Genomic DNA, 12,975 nt, shown 5'->3' with positions numbered 1-12,975 from the left:
CCAAAACTGCAACCTTGTTGCGAATATAAAATACACCATAGAGCCGGATCCCTCAGGTTTTGAGCGAGTATTTAAATCCCCTTAAAAAGGAAGATCTTAAATATAAAAATGAGTTTTGGGATCCGCTCTAACTTTTAAAAATCATTTTGACGACTCGAAAACACTTTATAGAGTGTTTGGAGTAAAGCTGATTTAATGAAGTAAATCAGTCCCCAGAATATTTAGAAAATGACTGAATATTATTATTTAAATAATATTCCCATAAAGAATAATCTTTATAAAAATAATTGAAGTAGAAGTATTAAAACTTATACTTAAAACGAGTATTAAATAACCAAAGATATACTTATATGAAAGTACTATCTTTATTTGAATAATCGAAAATAAGTTTGATTATTGACACCTTATTCTTTAATAAAATAAAGAATATACCTCAGCAAATAATCGGAGTCATAGATCCTCAAATGAATATTCAAATAATATTCATTAAATAATATAAACTGAGTCATAAGCCCTCGAAGGAATATTCAAATAATATTCAATAAATAATATAAAAGAGTCATAAGCCCTCGAATGAATATTCAAATAATATTCAGATAAATAAATAAAAGGGTCATAAGCCCTCGAATGAATATTCAAATAATATTCAGATAAATAAATAAAAGGAGTCATAAGTCCCCGAATGAATATTCAAAATAATATTCAATAAATAATATAAAAGAGTCATAAGTCCTCGAATGAATATTCAAATAATATTCAGATAAATAAATAAAAGGAGTCATAAGTCCCCGAATGAATATTCAAAATAATATTCATTAATAAAATAAAAGGAGTCATAAGTCCTCGAATGAATATTCAAAATAATATTCATTTAATATAAAGGAGTCATACGCCTTCGAATAATATTCGAAATAATATTCAATAATAAAATAAAGTTAAAGTTATCGAATAAACCTTATTCGATTAATAGTTTTGAAAACTATGACCATATATATATATATATATAAGTATATATATATATATATTTATATCCATATATACAAAATCTACTCGGAATCCTCGACTCCCGGTTTTAGAAAATATTTTCACCTTTGAGTCCATGTACTAAGGGTATATGCAAATTACCGCTATCCTCTAGCATAGGTATTATCAACTGAATCAACAGATATATATGGAAAGAATGCGAAACAGGCATGCATATATATATATATATACCATAGCAACATGCTTCAATATATTGCATCATTTGCTAATTAACCAACATGCATCTATCGCAAGATAATGCAAATACATATATTCATCACAACAACAGTTATAACGGGTAGAAAACTTGCCTGAGCGACTTGGGGTGATAAAAGGCTCGGGACGAGTCTGGTAACCTATAAACAATAAGTAAGTTGGAATTAAACCAAAGTCACTTGTAAATCTATACTTTAACTAACTTAGACTCTAACGCTTGTTTTGCGCTTATTGATTCTCTTAAGTCACTCGAGTACCCTCGACTCCACCATTTTTAATAAATTAATTATTACGAGTTTTAAAGTGATTCCTTCGCGAGTGTCTTACCAACTGCCTAACACTCTTACCATAATTGTTTCATACATTAATTAACCCTTTTTGGTCTTTAACCTATGTTTCAAAGTAAGGCGAGGGGAAATGATTCGTTCGCGAAACGCCGTTACTTGAAACGGTCGTTTCTCCTAAACCGTACATCGGAATCAAACGAACTACATATCAAAACGAAGCTCGTAACATGAACTATCTAAACATAGCAATGGTCATAATCTAGCAGGGAGTTCTCGGGTCCAAATGTTATGAACAAAAGCAGTCTAAAGTAAATCGGACATTACGACGGCTATGTTTACGCGATTACCAATGTTTAAACTACTCCAATTAACCACCAACCAACTCATAACCATCAATACAACAAAACTTCACCGAAACCATACCACATCAGTCCATAATCTCCAAGGTTTTCAACTCAAACAACCACAATCAAGACCTATGAACTATAATCAAGCTTCAATTACCAAAACACTTCCTTCAAACCCTAGCCTTTACTTTATTTGTTAGTAAGTTTAATGGTTGGTTTTGTGAAATGAGAAGCATGGATTGTGATTATTAGTAGTTTGGTTTGATTTGGAAGTGTTTTGGTAATTGAAGCTTGATTATAGTTCATAGGTCTTGATTGTGGTTGTTTGAGTTGAAAACCTTGGAGATTATGGACTGATGTGGTATGGTTTCGGTGAAGTTTTGTTGTATTGATGGTTACCACATCAGTCCATAATCTCCAAGGTTTTTAACTCAAACAACCACAATCAAGACCTATGAACTATAATCAAGCTTCAATTACCAAAACACTTCCAAATCAAACCAAACTACTAATAATCACAATCCATGCTTCTCATTTCACAAAACCAACCATTAAACTTACTAACAAATAAAGTAAAGGCTAGGGTTTGAAGTTTATACCTTCCTTGGGAGGTGTTAAGTTGCTAGGAAGCCTTAGGGAGCCTCCTACAAGCTTGATCTTTCCAAAGAAATCAAGAACACAAAGTTAGGCTTTGAAGTTTCTAAAAGTCCGATTTAAAGAACTGTAAAAATTAGGGTCTTACCATGATTATTTGGACGAGACTTGTGAACAAGAGTTGTAGGTCATCTCAATACCTTTCCAATGAGCTATAGAACACAATATTGGAGTGAGAAATGAAGGAGATACAGCAGTTTTAGTGTGCTGGTTCTGTTTTGGCCGAGAGCATGAAGAACAATGCCTTGGTTTCTTTTTGATTTTGATGAAAAATGATTTGCTTGGCTTGGTTGGTTTGATTTTTGTGTTTGTTTTAGTAAATTACCTAGTTGCCCTTGATTTTGTGTGGTTAAAAAGCCACCACATCTCCTTCCTTCCCATGTCATGCTTGTGTCATCCTCATGATGTCATCCTCCCCTCCTTGTCCTCTTCTCATTGGTTGGGTGACATCATCCTCTCTAATCCCTTTGATTAACTTCCTAATTGTTTGCCTAATGACCGCTGATCTGTTATACTGTTCGCTTAACTTTCGTTTTCGTTTATCGTTTGAGGGATCATACCCGGGATCTTATTACTTAGGTTCCCTTAACCTTTCTCAATACATTATATTCCTTTTTATGATCCTCTATTATAATCCTTTAATTTAAATCCTTTTATCCTGTTACCTTATACTCAATTCTTTCCGTATCTATTGGATTTCCGGGAAAAATCAAAGTGTTCGGATTTGGATTCTGACGATCTTTACATACACTTATATCCCATATAAAGTACTAATAAAATCTCAGAATATCCATATCAGAACCCCTATATAGTGTGGCATGAAAAGTTTTCTCATTCAGCAAAAACACTATTCATAAGGGTTTCAAAATTTCCCAAAAATTGGGGTTATTACAGTCTCCCCTCCTTAAAAGGATTCTGTCCCGGAATCAGATAGAAAATGAATTGGGATACTTTCTTAGCATTACACTTTCTAACTCTCAAATAAATTTTCCCACATTGTGGTTCTTCCATCAAACTCTGAATAGTTTGATAACCCTTCTCCTAAGCACTTGTTCCCTTTTCACTCTACAACCCTTCCTGGTTGCTCCATATAGGTTACGTCGGGTTGCATATCTATGCGCTCATATGCCCCTATTTATCTGGCATCTGAATTACACTTCCTTAACACTGATACGTGAGACACGTTACGACCTGCTACATGTTCGGGGTTAGGGCTAGCTCCTATGCTATCCTCCCAATACGTCTTAATATATCCAAGGGTCCAACAATTCGTGGACTTAGCTTTCATTTCTTTCCGAACCTCATCATTCCTTTCCAAGGAAATACCTATAACAACACTAGGTCCCCTATTTCATACTCTTTTTCCTTTCGTGTCAAATCAACATACTTATCATGTCCATCTTGGGCTACTACCAGCCGTCCTCTGATTAGATCTATCATATCCTTGGTCCTTTGGACTACTGCGGGTCCGAGCATCTCGCGCTCTACATCTTCATCCTAACATAAGGGAGATCGATATTGTCTTCCCTCAAGGATCTCATAAGGCGATACCTCAATACTGACATATGATCTATTGTCGTAAGAAAACTCAACCCGTGTTAAGTGATCATTCCAATTTCTTTCAAGTCTATTGCACAGACTCTCATTATAGCTTTTAGCATTAGAGCTTTTGCTTCTCACTACCCATCCTTTTTTCCAGTTCGTAGTCGCTACTATCTTCCGTTCCTAATATTATACTAGTTATACTTTTGCTCGTTAGCGTTCTATAACCTTTTAATAACCACGTCAACCTTAGTATCACGAATGTGTTTCCATTCCGAATACTACCACAACTTTATTACTCATTTTTCAGCCGTTTCTATTTCCCAAAGTTTGATCAATCATATAGAAGTAAAGGAATTTGTTGAGAGATCACTATGATCATGAACACTTGTTATCTCGCATAGTTAGTACAGAAGGTGGCCAACCTTTAGTACTTGACAAGCAATTAAACAATAGTTGGTATCCTACTAGGCTTCTATCACACAGATAGACAGTCATTCGGCAATACCTCCCCTTCTGGAAGGGTTGTTCTTCTCAACTTACATAAAATGAAAAGAAGAGAAAAGAACGAACTGAAGAGAATTGTATATATAAAAAAAATATACTGCCACAAAATATCTGGCTTGGAACCTACCTCTGAACTATAGAGGTTTGTCATAGGAGAACAAAACATATATGTATTTATATCAACATCAAGTATTATAGCATCCTATTTCACATGCCTAAATATTTTTGCTATTCCGTCCATCATTCTATGGACCCATGCTCTTCCTCGAGCTTATACACAATCACCTTTGAAACTCCCTCGACATCGAAAATCGAATCTGGGATCTCATTCTATACATCATCGTTACTAGAATTCTATGCTTGCACCGCAACCTTTCTCGTATAATAATACGACTCCCTATTGATAAGAAAGAATAATAATTCACTAGGTAGATACTCTACTTAATTAGTCTATCAATGATAACTTATACACTACCACGACCCGATTAGTGGTACTCAATCTCAACACCCATTCCAATACAACTCTCACGGTTGTAATCAGCTCATTACTCGCAGAATCATTGCTGCCTTACTATGGTCCACCACTGACCTACTGTAGTCATTCATTTTCCATGAAGTCTTAATAGCTAACCATACGGAGTCCATACATCTCGTATCTAATTCTCCTAAGGAGTTAACATAACCACCAATCACAATTCATGAAGAACACTCCAAACTCTGACGTACTTTCATGACATGAAGTAGATAAAATTGCAGAAGAGTTTCAATCAAAGCAACGATAGCAGGTTAATACCTTTCTTAATCATATGCCTTAAATAGAAGACTTAACTCAAAGGTTCGTCTAGTCCTTTTTGAAACATGGTCCTGACTTATCTCAAGATAGGACCTCCTAAGATAGATAGCCCGCTCATGGCGATTACACGAATTAAACCTTTACCAACTACTATTACGGTTGGGTATTGCACAGTCATCAGAAGGAATGTCAATCTTCCAAACCATAATACAACCTTCACAGTTTTAACCATCCTCACTGTATTATTTTGGCACAAGCGCCTATAATTATCCTCTTACCTTTAAAGTGTCGGCCACCTCTTTGGCCTTTCCTGATAGTAAAATTTCCTTACAGTCAATTTCATTTTAACCACTTTCACAAATTTTCTACCCTATTTCCGATCACTGCTTGAGTGAAGATGTTTTCCTTAAAATCTGATAAGTAAAAAAAAATCACCATTTTTCCAAAAGTTATTGCCTCAGTCTTTAGAGGTTAATCACTGTCATGACTGACTCTCAATCATAATTAGAACATCTTTTATCTTAAGTCCTAATTGCCCTAAATAATTTTGACCATTACTGGTTCGATCCATACTTTCTCGTGGTTTAACACGTGCCCCACTTGGCAACACTATAATTACGTCATATTTCCTTTATCCACATTTCTATTCTTGAGAATTTTGAATATTACCTTTATCCTTGTAAAACCTCTAAGGTTATCCTTGAATCGTTCCTCCTGTATTCCCTAGATACAGGGCATATCAAAATACCATATACTAATACTAGAATCATTGTCTATATACTTTTGAAAAAAAAATTCTCCACTGATTCTTTAAAGGTTGTTATTACCTTAATCCTTTCCAATTCATACTGTCAAATTTCATACTATCCCTATTAAGGGTGAAATGCCAACCTTTATGCATTCCCCTAGGATTCATTTTAAGTTACCGATGTTCTATCCTTAATTCCACCTTTGAAAAGGTACATGCATCCATCCATGGATAAACCAAGTCATATATCCTTGATAGATTATCTTCTTCATCATTCCCACCTCGATAGTCTATACCTAACTTCATAATAGCATCCTTATTCAAATTGAGGTCAATCCATATGGCCTCCAAAAGATAACAATGGCCATCCGCTTTTCTTTCCTGATTTGGTAATGATAACATGGATGTTCTGGAAGATATTGGTCATGTTCAACGTGAACTTCTTCTTAATAATTCCTTATTTACTTTTGTTGTTTATCTCAACAGTCACCTCAATGTTGGGATACCTCTCATACCTGGCGTCTCCCTTTCTGAGTATCGAGCCACCGGTCTTACATTTCACATTATTGAAGGTCACTTCCTTCATCCAAATTTTCCTACTTTCTTACTTTCCTGTCTCCTTAGTCTATCCGCGTCTTATTATTTATCCTTCGAACTATCTAAAGGTTTCCTTGAATCCTCCCAACTTAAAGGGGATAAAATGTACATAACTCGTATGCCTTCAACCATCAACTTTAACTCATGGTGAATCACCCTCATCCTGACGATTACATACTTTTCTATGTCTATTGCTACGAGTCTTTAGGGTTTCCTCATACCCAACTCCCTTATCATACCTCAAACTCTATTGCCTTTATATTCCTTTCCACTTCAGTTTCTTTTTATTTTCCTTTCTCTTATCATTATTTCATGAACTAACACAACATAAGTATTGATTCCAAACATCCCGTCATTCTGGATTCGTGTCCTCAGAACGAGTCTTGATAACTTTTACAACTTAGATTCATAATTCATCATACTCATCCACTTTTGTTCTAGCTCCAAAGCTTTTACACTATCTCCTTATCTTTGGGAATTACTTTCCCGAAAACAATTGACTGAACTTAAATCAGTTTATTCTAACCTCTGGCTCCGTGCCTTTCTTGGTCTTTCACCAGCGGGTGGTCTCTCTCTTAGGAGGGTAAGTGACAAAAACAGTCTTTTGTGGTTCGTCAATCATTCAGAATCTCAAATGATTCCTCTATTTCCTTTAGCCAGGCTCTTGCCTCGACTAGGTCAACCTGTTCCTTGGAACTCTGAGAGCTTAGAGACTTAAAGGTCCTGAAAGAATTTCCTATCGCATTGTTTCCTCAAGGTGGTGGTTGGGGATAATAGTCTAAGTTCTGTCTAGACAGGTCCATGAATTGCCGTATAGGAGTACCATCTCGGGTCTCCTTTCCTTACTCGACTTTCTGTTTCCTTAGTATGAAATGTTTCATCCTACTCCCCATAATTGGGGTCATCTTTTAATTTAAAATCCTCATTTTCCACTCCATTATGTCATGGGTTCCTTCTATCTTGATGGCGACCTCCCTGACTATCACGTTCAGGGTTTGCTCTAAATCTTATTCCTCAAACTATGGCTCTCATCTAAGTTCTCATCCTTACGCTCTTGAACTTTCGGAACCCAAATTCTATAGGAATACCTCATTATTCCCTTATCATCTTTCTCTGGCACCGTATGCTCTTTTCCAATAATTCAGTCTCTATTGCAATCTCAAACAGCTTTTCGGTACCGGCTCCGGTTACCTTCACTACTATTTCCAAAATCTCTTATAAACTCTCCCAAAGACATTATCATCTTGAGTCTCTCCTTTTTACTAAGGGCATCAGCCACCACATTGGCTTTCCCCGAATGATAAAGAATCTCCCAATCATTATTCTTGATTAGCTCTAACTGCCTCCTCTGGCATATGTTGAGCTCTTTCTACGTGAAAATGTACTAGAGCACTTATGGCTTAGGTAATTCTCGCACTTCTCTCCATACAAGTAGTGCCTCCAATCTTTAGGGTAAAACTATTGCCACGAGCCTAAGCTCATGGGCGGGGATATCGAATTTCATATTACCTTAATTGTCTTGACATGTACGCGATTACCTTACCGTGCTGCATAAGCACGCACCCTAAGCCCTTGTGCGAAGCGTCACTATACTTCACAAAATCTCCTTTTCCATCCGGCAATGCCAGCATAAGGGCCATCACCAACCTCTGCTTCAGTTCTTGAAAGCTGTTCTCGCATTTCTCTGTCCATTCGAACTTCTCAGTCTTACGAGTAAGCCGCGTTAAAGGGGTTACTATCTTTACAAACTTGAACGAACCTCCGGTAGTGACCGGCCAATCCTACCTCTGGTAGTCGACCTAACCATGGTCATCAATTCATCAGTGATCCTTTATCCAATCTTGTCAGGATCCTCCATGGGATCCTCCTCAACAACTATCCCTTCCAGGACAACATCCTCAACCGCTACATCCTCAATATCAACATCATCCGGTCCTGCATTAGGACACTCTATCGGATCCACAATCCGATCTCCAATTAGTAATAAAACATCATCGCGCTGTTGCTCCTCAACCTCAGGGTTCGGAGTCCCGCTACCATATACGATAACGAACTACGCTCCTATCACGATATTTATAAGGGTTCCCATAAGGGTTTTAACTGTCAGTACTACGTTAGGTAGCCCGACTATGAACTTGGCAAGAGTTCTTATTATCTTTGTGAACTTATTATCTTAACGACACATCATCTCTGAGGTTTATAACGCTTAGCTCTGATACCACTTCTGTAACACCCCCAGATCCGGGGTCGGGGATCCGGGTCGTCACGGTCTTTCTTTCCACAATATCACTTCACTTAATTAATAATAATAACCTTATGCTGTGACCCCACACTAACACACACCACAACCCGTTATAGTCTCAGAGATGAAATTTAAATAAGTACAAGTCTTTGAATCCATAATTTAAAAGTTATTACAACCCAAAATGATTACTTGATAAATTTACAGTTAATTGCCATTATTTGCCACAAGTTATAATTATACATAATTTGATTCTCAAAAATAGAATGCCTGATCTACCAATAGATCTACCTCTGCAGCTATAGCAGCCACAACATCATCGGGAAGACGCGGGACGCTTCCCACGCGCTTGCGCTGGGTCTGCTGGAGTCTGACCATCTTTCCTAACTGTTGTTGTATGATGAAGAAATAAAGCAAGAGTGAGCCTTACAGCTCGCAAGATAATATATAGTGATAACAATAATATAAGTATCTAAATGGATACTTACTAGAATCTTTTATCATGAGTAAGATAATTACTTACTAGATATAAGTAAAAACAAGGGATGAAGTTACCAAATACTTCACTATACTTATATCATTTATAAAGCTACTTGAACTACCACTGTTTAAAGTATAATGAGCTTTCAACAGTTCATCACATAGATGAGACTACCAGACAAGATTTGAATAGATTAAATCTTTGAAATATTATTAAAGGAAATGAAGTTATGATATACTTCATTTAGTTCTGATATATATATATATATATATATATATATATATATCCACATATACATCTTCTTTATACATTTCCTGAAAACCTCTGTCATGTAAAGTATGAACAGAATTGCAATATCCAATAAATTTGGAAAGGAAAAGAATTTGGCATAAACCAGATATCTTGCTGATCAGGCAAAGATACCCATAAGTAACCTTTTCTACTAGTAGATGGACGAATTCCCCACTGGTCATCACCCTGGTCGCAATAGGACCTTATGCTGGACTGCCACTCAGCCACTTATGCATTTGATGGACTCCCACTGAGCCACTTAGACTATCATGGACGCCCACTGAGCCCATGTTGCTTATGCCGACTCAATAGATGGACTTACTTCCCGAACATTGGGTAAGTAATCAATTCATTTACCAAAACTGCAACCTTGTTGCGAATATAAAATACACCATAGAGCCGGATCCCTCAGGTTTTGAGCGAGTATTTAAATCCCCTTAAAAAGGAAGATCTTAAATATAAAAATGAGTTTTGGGATCCGCTCTAACTTTTAAAAATCATTTTGAAGACTCGAAAACACTTTATAGAGTGTTTGGAGTAAAGCTGATTTAATGAAGTAAATCAGTCCCCAGAATATTTAGAAAATGACTGAATATTATTATTTAAATAATATTCCCATAAAGAATAATCTTTATAAAAATAATTGAAGTAGAAGTATTAAAACTTATACTTAAAACGAGTATTAAATAACCAAAGATATACTTATATGAAAGTACTATCTTTATTTGAATAATCGAAAATAAGTTTGATTATTGATACCTTATTCTTTAATAAAATAAAGAATATACCTCAGCAAATAATCGGAGTCATAGATCCTCAAATGAATATTCAAATAATATTCATTAAATAATATAAACTGAGTCATAAGCCCTCGAAGGAATACTCAAATAATATTCAATAAATAATATAAAAGAGTCATAAGCCCTCGAATGAATATTCAAATAATATTCAGATAAATAAATAAAAGGGTCATAAGCCCTCGAATGAATATTCAAATAATATTCAGATAAATAAATAAAAGGAGTCATAAGTCCCCGAATGAATATTCAAAATAATATTCAATAAATAATATAAAAGAGTCATAAGTCCTCGAATGAATATTCAAATAATATTCAGATAAATAAATAAAAGGAGTCATAAGTCCCCGAATGAATATTCAAAATAATATTCATTAATAAAATAAAAGGAGTCATAAGTCCTCAAATGAATATTCAAAATAATATTCATTTAATATAAAGGAGTCATACGCCTTCGAATAATATTCAAAATAATATTCAATAATAAAATAAAGTTAAAGTTATCGAATAAACCTTATTCGATTAATAGTTTTGAAAACTATGACCATATATACAAAATCTACTCGGAATCCTCGACTCCCGGTTTTAGAAAATATTTTCACCTTTGAGTCCATGTACTAAGGGTATATGCAAATTACCGCTATCCTCTAGCATAGGTATTATCAACTGAATCAACAGATATATATGGAAAGAATGCGAAACAGGCATGCATATATATATATACCATAGCAACATGCTTCAATATATTGCATCATTTGCTAATTAACCAACATGCATCTATCGCAAGATAATGCAAATACATATATTCATCACAACAACAGTTATAACGGGTAGAAAACTTGCCTGAGCGACTTGGGGTGATAAAAGGCTTGGGACGAGTCTGGTAACCTATAAACAATAAGTAAGTTGGAATTAAACCAAAGTCACTTGTAAATCTATACTTTAACTAACTTAGACTCTAACGCTTGTTTTGCGCTTATTGATTCTCTTAAGTCACTCGAGTACCCTCGGCTCCACCATTTTTAATAAATTAACCATTACGAGTTTTAAAGTGATTCCTTCGCGAGTGTCTTACCAACTGCCTAACACTCTTACCATAATTGTTTCATACATTAATTAACCCTTTTTGGTCTTTAACCTATGTTTCAAAGTAAGGCGAGGGGAAATGATTCGTTCGCGAAACGCCGTTACTTGAAACGGTCGTTTCTCCTAAACCGTACATCGGAATCAAACGAACTACATATCAAAACGAAGCTCGTAACATGAACTATCTAAACATGGCAATGGTCATAATCTAGAAGGGAGTTCTCGGGTCCAAATGTTATGAACAAAAGCAGTCTAAAGTAAATCGGACATTACGACGGCTATGTTTACGCGATTACCAATGTTTAAACTACTCCAATTAACCACCAACCAACTCATAACCATCAATACAACAAAACTTCACCGAAACCATACCACATCAGTCCATAATCTCCAAGGTTTTCAACTCAAACAACCACAATCAAGACCTATGAACTATAATCAAGCTTCAATTACCAAAACACTTCCAAATCAAACCAAACTACTAATAATCACAATCCATGCTTCTCATTTCACAAAACCAACCATTAAACTTACTAACAAATAAAGTAAAGGCTAGGGTTTGAAGTTTATACCTTCCTTGGGAGGTGTTAAGTTGCTAGGAAGCCTTAGGGAGCCTCCTACAAGCTTGATCTTTCCAAAGAAATCAAGAACACAAAGTTAGGCTTTGAAGTTTCTAAAAGTCCGATTTAAAGAACTGTAAAAATGAGGGTCTTACCTTGATTATTTAGACGAGACTTGTGAACAAGAGTTGTAGGTCATCTCATTACCTTTCCAATGAGCTATAGAACACAATATTTGAGTGAGAAATGAAGGAGATACAGCAGTTTTAGTGTGCTGGTTCTGTTTTGGCCGAGAGCATGAAGAACAATGCCTTGGTTTCTTTTTGATTTTGATGAAAAATGATTTGCTTGGCTTGTTTGGTTTGATTTTTGTGTTTGTTTTAGTAAATTACCTAGTTGCCCTTGATTTTGTGTGGTTAAAAAGCCACCACATCTCCTTCCTTCCCATGTCATGCTTGTGTCATCCTCATGATGTCATCCTCCCCTCCTTGTCCTCTTCTCATTGGTTGGGTGACATCATCCTCTCTAATCCCTTTGATTAACTTCCTAATTGTTTGACTAATGACCGCTGATCTATTATACTGTTCGCTTAACTTTCGTTTTCGTTTATCGTTTGAGGGATCATACCCGGGATCTTATTACTTAGGTTCCCTTAACCTTTCTCAATACATTATATTCCTTTTTATGATCCTCTATTATAATCCTTTAATTTAAATCCTTTTATCCTGTTACCTTATACTCAATTCTTTCCGTATCTATTGGATTTCCGGGAAAAATCAAAGTGTTCGGATTTGGATTCTGACG

The sequence above is a fragment of the Apium graveolens genome, chromosome 8 (genome assembly GCF_009905375.1).
Source record: "Apium graveolens cultivar Ventura chromosome 8, ASM990537v1, whole genome shotgun sequence".
NCBI lineage: Eukaryota > Viridiplantae > Streptophyta > Magnoliopsida > Apiales > Apiaceae > Apium > Apium graveolens.
The sequence above is the reverse complement of the archived record's forward strand: the minus strand, read 5'-3'. Positions refer to the sequence as shown.